The following is an 11,958-nucleotide window of genomic DNA, read 5'->3' as shown; positions in this document are numbered from 1 at the left end:
CATATGTAAAAACAAGAATACTAACTTAATGATTTCGAAACGAGACATATATGTAACGATTATCGTTGTAACAACATTTAACTGTATATATATCATACTAAGATATATTAATATATCATAATATCATGATAATGTAATAATTTAACATCTCTTTAGGTATAATAAACAATGGGTTAACAACATTTAATAAGATCGTTAACCTAAAGGTTTCAAAACAACATTTACATGTAACGACTAACGATGACTTAACGACTCAGTTAAAATGTATATACATGTAGTGTTTTAATATGTATTCATACACTTTTGAAAGACTTCAAGACACTTATCAAAATACTTCTACTTAACAAAAATGCTTACAATTACATCCTCGTTCAGTTTCAACAACAATTCTACTCGTATGCACCCGTATTCGTACTCATACAATACACAGCTTTTAGATGTATGTACTATTGGTATATACACTCCAATGATCAGCTCTTAGAAGCCCATGTGAGTCACCTAACATATGTGGGAACCATCATTTGGCAACTAGCATGAAATATCTCATAAAATTACAAAAATATTAGTAATCATTCATGACTTATTTACATGTAAACAAAATTACACATCCTTTATATCTAATCCATATACCAACAACCAAAAACACCTACAAACACTTTCATTCTTCAATTTTCTTCATCTAATTGATCTCTCTTAAGTTCTATCTTCAAGTTCTAAGTGTTCTTCATAAATTCTATAAGTTCTAGTTTCATAAAATCAAGAATACTTCCAAGTTTGCTAGCTTACTTCCAATTTTGTAAAGTGATCATCCAACCTCAAGAAATCTTTTTTATTTACAGTAAGATATCTTTTCAATACAAGGTAATACTCATATTCAAACTTTGATTCAATTTCTACAACTATAACAATCTTATTTCGAGTGGAAATCTTACTTGAACTTGTTTTCGTATCATGATTCTGCTTCAAGAACTTTCAAGCCATCCAAGGATCCTTTAAAGCTATATCTATTTTTCTCATTTTCAGTAGGTTTATCTACAAAATTTTAGGTAGTAATGATGTTCATAACATCATTCTATTCATATATATAAAAATACCTTATTCGAAGGTTTAAACTTGAAATCACTAGAACATAGTTTAGTTAATTCTAAACTTGTTCGCAAACAAAAGTTAATCCTTCTAACTTGACTTTTAAAATCAACTAAACACATGTTCTATATCTATATGATAAGCTAACTTAATGATTTAAAACCTGGAAACACGAAAAACACCGTAAAACCGGACATACGCCGTCGTAGTAACACCGCGGGCTGTTTTGGGTTTGATAATTAAAAACAATGATAAACTTTGATTTAAAAGTTGTTCTTTTGGGAAAATGATTTTTCTTATGAACATGAAACTATATCCAAAAATCATGGTTAAACTCAAAGTGAAAGTATGTTTTTCAAAATAGTCATCAAGACGTCGTTCTTTCGACTGAAATGACTACCTCTTACAAAAATGACTTGTAACTTATATTTCTGACTATAAACCTATACTTTTTCTGTTTATATTCATAAAATAGAGTTCAATATTAAACCATATCAATTTGATTCACTCAAAACGGATTTAAAACGAAGAAGTTATGGGTAAAACAAGATTGGATATTTTTTTATTATTATAGCTACGGAAAATATTGTAACAATTCTATACAAATCATATCCTAGCTAACTTATATTGTATTATACATGTATTCTAATATATTATGTAATCTTGGGATACCATAGACACGTATGCAAATGTTTTGACATATCATATCGACCCATGTATTATATATATTATTTGGAACAACCATAGACACTCTATATGCAGTAATGTTTGAGTTAGCTATACAGGGTTGAGGTTGATTCCAAAAATATATATACTTTGAGTTGTGATCTAGCCTGATACGTGTATACACTGGGTCGTGGATTGATTCAAGATAATATATATCAATTTATTTCTGTACATCTAACTATGGACAACTAGTTGTAGGTTACTAACGAGGACAGCTGACTTAATAAACTTAAAACATCAAAATGTATTAAAAATGTTGTAAATATATTTTGAACATACTTTGATATATATGTACATATTTATTATATGTTCGTGAATCGACCAGTGGCCAAGTCTTACTTCCCGACGAAGTTAAAATCTGTGAAAGTGAGTTATAGTCCCACTTTTAAAATCTAATATTTTTGGGATGAGAATACATGCAGCTTTATAAATGTTTTACAAAATAGACACAAGTACATGAAACTACTTTCTATGGTTGAATGATCGAAGCCGAATATGCCCCTTTTTGCTTGGTAGCCTAAGAATTAGGGAACATCACTAATTTTGAGAATTAGTGCACGCCTAATTGACGCGAATCCTAAAGATAGATCTATTGGGCCTAACAAACCCCATCCAAAGTACCGGATGCTTTAGTACTTCGAGTTTTATATCATGTCCGATGGATGTCCCGGAATGATGGGGATATTCTTATATGCATCTTGTTAATGTCGGTTACCAGGTGTTCACCATATGAATGATTTTTATCTCTATGTATGGGATGTATATTGAAATATGAAATCTTGTGGTCTATTATTACGATTTGATAAATATAGAGGTTAAACCTATAACTCACCAACATTTTTGTTGACGTTTAAAGCATGTTTATTCTCAGGTGATTATTAATGGCTTCCGCTGTTGCATGCTAATATATGGACAAGATTTGGAGTCAGCATGCTTGTATAATATTGTTTAAAACTGCATTCGAAATTTACTTTGTTGTAACATATTAATATTGTAAACCAATATGTATTGGTAGTGTGTAAGTGTGATATTTTTAGATTATCATTTCTGATAATCTAGGTGGTGTCCTTTTAACCTTGTCGATAAAATAAAGGTTATGGTTTGTTTTAAAAACGAATGCAGTCTTTGAAAAACGTCCCATATAGAGGTCAAAACCTCGCAACGAAATCAATTAATATGGAACATTTATAATCAATATGAACGGGACATTTCAGTTGGTATTCGAGCGTTGGTCTTAGAGAACCAGAAATTTGCATTAGTGTGTCTTATCGAGTTTGTTAGGATACATTAGTGAGTCTGGACTTCGACCGTGTTTTCTTTAAAAACGATTGCTTAACACTTTTGTTGGAAACTATATATTATTAACATGTAAATATTATGTGATATATTAACCTATTAATGTGTTTGATATTGTGTGATAGATGTCTACCACTAGTACAAATCCCATCGACTCACCTAATAATAATGAAGAGTCGAATATACTTTGGGAAGATTCACAAATTCCCGAAGAGGAACCGGAAGAGGAGGAACCGGAAGAAGATGAACCGGAAGAGGAGGAACCGGAAGAGGAGGAACCGGAAGAGGAGGAACCGGAAGAAGAAGAGGTTTCGGAGGAAGAAATATTGATACCTACTGTAAATCGATTAAATAAAAGAAAATCCTCAACCAAGGGACCAAAGTCAATAATGGGCAATGGTGTTTCCGCCGAGGAAGCAAAATATTGGGAAGATTACCAATTTTCCGATGAATCGGATCCCGATGAGGATTCCGATGATGTTATAGAAATTACCTCGACCCAATTTAATAAAGCAAAAGAAAATAATAAGGAAAAAGGTATAAAAATAGAGAAACCTGATTCCAACCCCGATAAACTTTATATGTATCGGCAACGTCCGTATTTCCTAAATTGTAACAATAACCGGAAACCTCTAAACCACCAGGTTTTTCTAAACCATTGTGGAAAACGACGGCTCGTATCAGAGGAACATCGTATATCCATAGAAAATTAGGAAAACGAACCAAGTTCGAAGAAGAAGAAACCAGTGATTCAGATTAGAGGGTTGTAATCATGTTGTGTATTATATGTATTGTAGTGCGCTTGCCCTTTTATGTTCTATTTAAAAATTGCTTGTATTGTTTGTTAATTATATTTTACGAATCTAATCCTTGTCTATTTTACAGTATAAAAATAAAATAGACGTTAAGGGTAGACAACCGAATATTTTAGAAGACCTACCAGAGGATATGATTGAGGAAATCTTGTCTAGAGTCGGTCAGAATTCATCAGCACATTTAGTTATGGCGAAATTAACTTGTCAAACATTTGAAAGACTTTCCAGAAATGCCTTAGTTTATAAAAGGCTTTCCTTTGATAGATGGGGTACACATTGGGGAGACCGTAAGTTACGCCGTGTTTTCTTTAAAGCGTTAAATGCGGGGAACCCAAATGCAATTTTACGCTACGGGTTAAGAACCTATTTTGACTCAACATATCCCAACATAGGATTTCGTGAGTTAGAAAGAGCTTCTAACATGCAACATAAAGAAGCATGTTATGCTTACGGGTTAATAATGTTCGCTTCTCATCAATGGAGAAAAAGAACATTGGGTTGTAACTTTTAAATAAAACGTTCCCACAAGTGACGGACTCGGTAGTTGAGATGAGAAACAAGGTTTTAGATTGTTACGGGGCTGTTGGGCATTACGAAACCCTCGTCCTTTTGACGACATTACAACATGCTGCCTAGCCAATGGTCATAACGGTTACTTTCCACAAAACCAAGGATGGGAAGTCGTCTTAGTAAAACCAGAATGCATGACTTGTTTCTGGACTTATGAATTACGTGTCTTTATTTCTTTTGTCTGAACAACTTGCGTATTAACTAGAATTGCCTTTATAGCTGCCGAGTAACAATGTTATTATGTGTTATATTTCATCCTATATGTTTAATAGCGGTATTGTAAGTTGTAATATTTTGTATAAAGTTTGAACGCGAAATTTTATTGTAATAAGTTTTTCATATAGAAGCGTAGTAGTTGAGTTGTATAGTAGCTAGTAAGTATGAACTTAACGGGTAGGTATTACCCGAATTAAAACTATAAAATGCTAATATGAAGAAAAAGCTTTTATAAATAAGTTCATATAATGCTACGAAATACTATTGACTACTCTTAAATTCTATATGATTAACTCAATTCTTTTGGCTATTTTTGAAGGAAATGGCACCGGCAACTCGTCAGAACTTGAACATGAGTGAGGAAGACTTCCGTGTTTTCCTTGCAGCAAACATAGCCGCAGTAAAGGCTGCGATGCAAAATAACAATAACTCTGGATCTAGCAGTGGAACTAATTTCACAAGAAATCGTGTAGGATGCTCCTACAAAGAATTCACTATTAATTAATTATTTACTAATCAAATAATCCTATTTTTAATTGTTTACTTGCTAAAATTATTTATTAAATTCATTAGAGTTTTAGATTTATTACCTCAATATAATACTCTTAAGTATTATAAATTAAACAAATTCAATCAGACTTAATTATGTAAGAGAAAATGACATTTATTCAATCATCTTATCTTACATCTAGATCTAAATCTAAATCTATCTAAATAAAAATGATTACTAGACAGCTTTTATGATGAAAAATTCAATGTAACTGTTTTATTCTTAGTAAATCATGCTCTCTACTTAATTCATAATTGTAAGGTAGTAGGCACTCTTTGTAACCTCATGCACTACCTAATATCACTAGAGTTTTAAGATTGAGAGCATGAAAGAGGAAGCTAGGTATGGTAGTACGTGAAGACGTGATTTTAGAGTGCTTCACGTGTTCGTGTAAATTGTATGTTCGAAGTATGTTTTGAGTGTGTGCAATTTGTTGGTGATTTTAGTGTCATCCAACATACATTTTAGTTAGTTGCGATTTACTTGAATGCAGGTGTTAGCTAGCTATACTTACCAACGGGTTCGGAGAGTGTGGAGTACACGCCCGTAAGAGTTGGCTACTAACTGTCGCGTAAAATGCGGGGGTGAAGGGGGCTGCGCCCCCTGGCGGGGTCCAAGGGGCACTATTCGTTAACTAGAAAAGTTGCATTCGAATAAGTGTCAGCGAACAGGTATGCCTTTTGGTATAACCGATTTTCCCGCCAAAATTGAAGGGTTACACCCTTTCGGTTTAACTGTTTTCCTATAACAGTTTATGAACGTTTTTTGTTCATTCATTCTGCATTCATCAAACCAACAGAAGCACACACATATTCTCTAACAGTTTGATCAGTGATTTCGTTGCCAAAAACACTGATTGCGTTCTTGTTTGATCCCTGTAAAGATTTCGTGCAACCGAGGCAATCGTAGGGTCGAAATACTTTATAGAGATGGTGATTACATGATTCAAGAACGAATCCGGCAGTCAATTCATACCCGATTTCTAACACAATTTTGTTTTGGGTCATGTTTAAAAGTCCGTTTCAAATAGATCGTTGCATCTAATTAACATGTGACTCAAGTAGATTTTCTGTTTTTTCTATTTAAAAAAAAGGTATGGTAATATGAAATCTTTGGACTAGGTCATATTATGTTTTTAATAATCTCTCCCCCAATAAAAAAATTTCTTCCAAATGGTAAAATGTAGGGGACAGAAGATAGAGAATCGATCTGGGAAGAACACTTTAAAAGAAACGGTTAAACGTAAGTTGAAGAGAACGAAACCTATAGGTTGAGATCTTTGTCTCGTGTTCCTTGTTTTCCTTTTTCTAGTTGTTGATTTCTATTTAGATTGTTTAGTTGGATGTTTGATCATTGTTTGGTTTGTTTTAAGATTTTTCCGTGTAGTTAGAGGAGACTCGTTTATAGATAGTCTTTTTGTTTGCTTTCTAGACGCTAGCTTCCGTTTCCCCTGTTTCTTTTGTATTCTTGTTGATGGCGTTTTTCTTTGAAAAACGGTCTCGTTTTTATATCAGTTTTAGTTATTTTCGCCGAAAAAAAAATGTAGGGGACACAAGCTGAAATTAAATAAACAATGTTAGACAAAATAACAAACTCAAAAAACACATTATAACCATACATTTGTACAAGATATATGATGCATATATAAAGTGTTCTGATAACCATGATATCATTATGTTAAGTATATATAGAGATAATTCAGATCAGTTAATACAACCTGGTAATGCCAATCTGGATTACCATGATCATGATCAATAGTATCTGACCATGTATTTAGCTTGATTACGAGCATCTTGGTTTCAAATTTACGCTACAGTTATCAACTCCTTTTAGTTTCAATGATGTGGCACGTAACTATAATACTACATGACCATGTAGTACTGCAATGTGTAGTTTTTTTGTTCATCATTCAACTCATAAAATGTATACTTGTTAATCCCATAAATAAAGATGACAATGATGATCACCACATAACTAGATGTAAAAGTTATGGGTTACAGAAGACAACTAACAACTTAAAAACTGAGGCGTCTAATGAGTTGCAAAAAAAAAAAAAGTTCTGCTCATAAGATTTGCCTACAAATAGACGATGATAACATAACATAGATCCAGCCCTAAATGAGACTTGGTCCGTATATACAGCCTAGCTTTTCTTCACAAAGATATATATTCTTAGAGAAAGCCAATCTTCATTCCAGGCTTTTACGCTCATTCTCGTCTTCTAAAGCACACGAAGCTAAGCGAGAAACGCAGCACAAAGTTCCAAGAACAGAAATTGAGGCCCGTTTACCCTCTGAAGGTCAAGCAGATACTTTTCCTCGCGCGTTTTATAAAGCTACAAAAATTATGAATACATTATATGACACATTCAGTAGGATACTTAATGCGCGTAGAAATAGTTCAAGGGTAGATGAAAAATCATGTTACCTGGACTTCAAATTTGACCACATTGGGTGAGCTCGAGGTGATGTCAGCATCTACTACAGTCGACTCATTTTCAAAGTACTGATTACTCTGCATATCGTTGTTGTTGTTTATAGTACGTTCAAAATGACCTAATTCCCATCTGCATTTCATGTTGTAACGCTCTATTTTCTTCCAGCACATATTTAGTTCTTGCAGAGCTTTCAAAACTTCTGTCATTATCTCACTAGGATGGGCTCGAGACTGTAAAAATGGACCATAAAATACTACAGTTACATTTTTATCACACGAAAATAATCAAGGTCTAATGAACATTATAATCTAACTTTGATATCATTGAAACCTGAAGTCCAAGAGCCTATTTCCGGTCCACCTGGCTTCTCATGTTTGAGTTACGGAACCTATTGTCCAGTAGCAACAGTAATACGCAACGGTTCCCTAAAACATAACTGTATGACATCATGACATTAAATGATGAAATCCTTTAAACTACATGATAATTTATTTTTACCTAATTTTGCACTCAGTTGCGAAGTGACTCAACAAAACCGTCCCTATCAAATCCCATCTTAATCACCTCTGCAAGAATATCTTCATCAGTCTGCAACAAAAAAATGAATGGATATTATCAGTTGTTTCTAATAAATTTCACATTTAAAGAGCATATTGCAAATTTGCAGGGTAATTTTTTTTTTCTTCAAAATCATAACTTTTTTTTATTGCTGCATAGGATCGGGTGGAGGGACGGCTAAGTAGCGTGGCAGATGGGCTTGAAACCAGATGTGCATACGAATCTCGGGAATAGTCATGCGCTTCATTGGGTCAACCACAAGCAACCGTGGGATCAAATCTCTAGCCCCGGGTGATAGATGGCTTGGAAGTGTGTATTTTCCACCTTTAAGAACAAATAAGTGAGATTCACAATTAAGCATTACTTATTTCTAGTAAAAAAACATAAAATAGTTAACGGGCTAACCTTAATTTTTCTGAAAAGGTTAGGTATGTTTTCATCATCAAAAGGAAGTGTGCCACAAAGAAGAGCATACAGAATAACACCACGGCTCCAAACATCTACCTCGGGTCCAGCATACAGTTTCCCCGATATAACCTGTTTGAAAGAAGTAACATTAACAAAAAGAATCTTGAAGATTATCAAAGGTCCTAGAACACTAATTATTATGAATTGGACAAATCTCATAATTGTAATGATTGATACCTCGGGAGCTGCATAATTAGGGCTCCCACAACTTGTCTTCAGAAAATGACCATGACACATGATATTGATCAAACCAAAATCTGCAATTTTAACGTTGCTTTTGGCATCCAACAGCAGATTTTCAGGTTTAAGATCTCTGTTTACCACCATAATCAGGTGGCAGTACTCCACACCAGATATTATCTGCTCAAACATGGGTTTGAGTTCATATTAAATTATTAACCAATGATATGTTGTATGGAGAATTTCATATATTGAACGATTTTAAGGATATAAATGAATTTCTCCTTTTACATATCATCATAAACTGTAGCAACTGGGTGGGACATATCATCACCTGCTGAACAAATCATTTTAATTGACAATATTTATAACTTTTTCTTCCATCTCCATATTTTTGATCTTGCGACGGTTGAGGATCTTTATAGCAACTTTGTGTCCAGTTAAAGTTAAAGTATGCTCTGCAATTTTCACCTTCCCAAATGAACCAATACCAAGTGTCTTCCCAAGTTTATAGCTGCGTAAAAACATTTCCACACTGCTCCCACCACGCCCTGACCCCTCCATAGCTTATATCTTACAGAAATGGTTGACTGAACATAATTTAATGCATTCCACGATAAGCTTTTTCGATAAACTGGTTGACTTCTAACTTTAATGTGAAAATGAAGATACAAATCCATAATCCATTTCACATTTAACCATTTTAGCTTAAGAAGAAGCTATACAATAACTGTCCCATCAACGTTTGGATTTAAAAGGCAACACGCTACTGACATAATACTGGTAACAGTTGTCTATTTAGCTTCCCCTTATAAGCAGCTATTTGTAATAGTAAATTTTACGTTGTACATCTTTAAGATGAATTTCAGAAGAGTCCTTGAAGAGTACATAAAGAAATACGTTATGATTAATGGAAAAGTATTCCATATGAATTCAACAATACATCTTCACTACAAAAATCTGCACTCTTTATTTCATATCAACATCAAATCCCACCAAAACATAGTAGCAATCAACAAATATCCACATGCAACTCTATTGTTTATATTCAACTCTGATTAAAAACTATTTATTTTCTTAAAAAGCAATCTCCATCCGAAAATCTGCAAATTCTTTCTTCAACTTTCTCAATTTGATTTCAAGTAGCAGAAGAATACAACTTTCCTTGTCACCTTTGTTGTCTTCCTTCAGTTTACCGTTTTGGGTCTTTTCATTAAGGTTTTCCTTAACCCTGTTAATGCCACTTTCAACCTGTGAAATGTCATGTGCTAACAAATCGATTACATTCTCGAACTTCACGTTTTCATCGTCAATTGTATCTAACTTTCCCCCTTGATATTCGATTAGTTTAATGACCTTTTCCCACGTTGATATATGAATATCACCAAAAATCTTGTTAGAAATCTTGTTAATATCCTTAATCAGATTCTCTTTTTGCTTCATCAGGACTTTATTTTCTTCTTCCAGCAATGCGTTCATTTTTTTCATATCCGATTTAGCATTTTCTTCATTTCTTGTTGCAAATTTCTTTCGACGACGCTCCGGTGCACGTTCAGTTGCTGAAGAACTACCTATCGTCATCTTTTAGAACAAACAATTCAATGTTTAAACGAATTAGAACATAATAATCTTAACCCTGGACATTATAACACAATTACAACATAATTATAACAGTAAACTCAAATTCACTTAAGATTTCATTAATTGTGAACTGTCTATTACAAGTAGCTACAAGGACTATACATACACGAATACATTAACTGTAACAACTTTGTAACTAACCCTAACAGCTATTTGACTATTGAGTTGACTAATGTTGACTATTACTAAATAAGTTAAATTGGTTAAGTTAAAGAAGGCTATTGGCAACCAAACGTTTCCTGTGGTGATTAGCCTGAGATGAGGTGTGGGTGTTGATGTTGTTGCAGCCTATATCTCCAATAAATTATCATTATCATTAATGATTATATTACAACATAATTACAACAGATTAGTGACCAGAAACTGGAATTAACAACTGTTAAATTTGGTCCGTCAATACATTTACGCAAAAGGAAATTACATGAAATTAACAATAACACAACATCAAATCAGTGAAATAAGCTACAATTTATCACAACGAGAACGCAGATCCATAAACTAATTAGACCGAGACCAGCCTATAAACAATTACTCTGTATAATCAACGGAATAAACAATTTAGCTCGTCGTTCATAACCTAAATTCCGACATCGAAGTTAGATCGCAGTCAATTCAGATCTACAATACGTAAATTATAATTTTGACTGGCCGAAATTTTTACGAATTGAATGTTGCGTAAACATACCTGAGTGAACGGATTCAGATCAAATCAGAATCGAATCGAATCACAGAGCGAGTGAGTTCACAAAGTTATAGGTGTTGTGTGTGTATTCAAGAGCATATGAATGAGAAATGATTTTGACTGAAATAAACCCAAGTTTGAAGATAGAGAGGAGTTGGACGTTCCTCTTATTTCCTATTTTCTTCCTTCACTGTGAAATAGGTAAGTTTATATCATGCAATTTAGCCTAAATATAATATAAAGTAATTTGACTCGTGAAACTACGGGTTTTTTTTAAACGAAACTGTTTAATGATATTTTTTAAGTATTAAGTGAACGTAAATGCTAAAGGCATTTAGTTTAATGACCCGTGAAACCACAGAGCCCGACTAAAAAACTCGTCAGCTGAACATTTCATCAAACACCTAAGATGCATATTAAACAATCAACATCCAATCATAAGAGATAATTTTGGTTGTCATTTTATTTTAAAAGTGTAAATTAAAATATAAATTTAGAATTAGTTTCCGTCTACCTAGCTTTTATACCTTCTCGTACTTCATTCAAAATAATTAATTAAAATAATTCAAAATTATTTAATTTTAATAATTAAAATAATTATTAATAAGATTTAATAATAATAATTAATTAATAAGATTTAATTTTAAATCAAAATTATTTTGATTAGTGACATCATCCACCATGCTTAGATTTTTTTCTTTTATTTTTTGAATTTTTTTAACAAAGGAATTAG

The 11,958-nt window shown here is 33.0% G+C and overlaps 1 pseudogene; it reads right to left on the bottom strand.

The window, feature by feature from the left end:
- Positions 1 to 7,480: 7,480 nt before the first annotated feature.
- Positions 7,481 to 11,401, bottom strand: LOC139896484 (SNF1-related protein kinase catalytic subunit alpha KIN10-like; annotated as a pseudogene).
- Between the last annotated feature and the right edge of the window lie 557 nt (positions 11,402 to 11,958).

The sequence above is a fragment of the Rutidosis leptorrhynchoides genome, chromosome 3 (genome assembly GCF_046630445.1).
Source record: "Rutidosis leptorrhynchoides isolate AG116_Rl617_1_P2 chromosome 3, CSIRO_AGI_Rlap_v1, whole genome shotgun sequence".
NCBI classification, from domain to species: domain Eukaryota; kingdom Viridiplantae; phylum Streptophyta; class Magnoliopsida; order Asterales; family Asteraceae; genus Rutidosis; species Rutidosis leptorrhynchoides.
This window is presented reverse-complemented; position numbering and strand designations above follow the sequence as displayed.